At 39.3% G+C, this 1,210-nt stretch overlaps 1 non-coding gene across 1 annotated transcript; it reads left to right on the forward strand.

Moving 5' to 3' along the window:
- Positions 1 to 455: 455 nt before the first annotated feature.
- On the forward strand, positions 456 to 564 carry LOC120105598. The gene has a single exon (XR_005507945.1). It is a non-coding gene; the product is annotated as a small nucleolar RNA R71 (small nucleolar RNA).
- The last annotated feature ends 646 nt before the right edge of the window (positions 565 to 1,210 follow it).

Here is a 1,210-nt window from a genome sequence, read left to right on the forward strand (position 1 = left end):
CGTTATAAGGCTTTTGGTAGGAGTTCATAGCATTTGCTTGATCGTGCAAGACTTCCTTGAATGCCGGTATGGTGGGGCAATCTGTAGTGGTATGACCCGACATATCGCAGATACCATAACACTCGTTTCTAAGCTCTATAGTTTTGACAGGCTCAACCTTCCTAAGCTCAATTTCTTCTACCTTCCTAGTGAGGGCTGCCATTTTAGCATGAAGATCATCCTCAGTTCTGAGGTTGTAAAGGCCTCCCTGTACAGAGCTAGTAGGCTTAGGTAAAGACTTATTGTTTCTATCCCCGTTATCCCAAAGTTGGGCAGTCTCCGCAAGGGAATCCAAATACTCCCATGCCTCATCAGGTTGTTTTTCTGAAAATCTACCATTGCACATGGTCTCTACAAATTGTTTCAATTATGGAGATAAACCTTCATAAAAGAAGCTAATGGTTCTCCAAGTTTCGAATCCGTGATGAGGGCATGAGAGAAGAAGGTCTTTAAATCTTTCCCAACATTCATAAAATGTTTCATTATCTTTTTGTTGGAAATTGCTAATATGTCTTTTCAAAAAGTTAGTCCTTTGTGTGGGGAAGAACTTCTTTAAAAATTCTCTCTGCATATCTTGCCAATTTCTTATTGATCTAGGTCGCAAAGAGTTTAGCCATGTTTTGGCCTTATCCTTTAGAGAGAAAGGAAACAATGTCAACTTGAGGACATCCTCGGTGACATTTGGCACTCTAAATGTAATGCTCAATTCTTCAAAATCCTTTAAATGAAGATACGGACTCTCGGACTCTAACCCGTGGAACTTGGGCAGCAATTGGATTACCCCGGGTTTGATGTCAAAATGTCCTACATTATCAGGAAAAATTATGCATGAAGGTTGACTAGTCCTAGCCGGTTGTAGGTATTGTCTTAGGGTCATAACATTGGGTTCTCGTTCTCGATTGTGGTGACTTCCCGCATCTTTATTTAAATCAGCCATCTCACAAGGTGTGAGATACTGCGAAGGAATTTCAAGGGTATGTCCTAAGGGATGATCTAAAGTTGTACGACTTAATCGACCGGTGTCGTCCCTATTCCACTTTAGCATGCAAAATATTTCCCTCTTTTTTTTTCTTTTTTAAATATAAGTACTAACTAAAGATACCCTAAAACAAAAGTCTATTCACAATCAAACATGCAACAAAACATTACACCTCAATTTCTAATGTTTTTC

This window comes from Phoenix dactylifera, unplaced genomic scaffold (genome assembly GCF_009389715.1).
Source record: "Phoenix dactylifera cultivar Barhee BC4 unplaced genomic scaffold, palm_55x_up_171113_PBpolish2nd_filt_p 000317F, whole genome shotgun sequence".
In the NCBI taxonomy this organism is placed as follows: domain Eukaryota; kingdom Viridiplantae; phylum Streptophyta; class Magnoliopsida; order Arecales; family Arecaceae; genus Phoenix; species Phoenix dactylifera.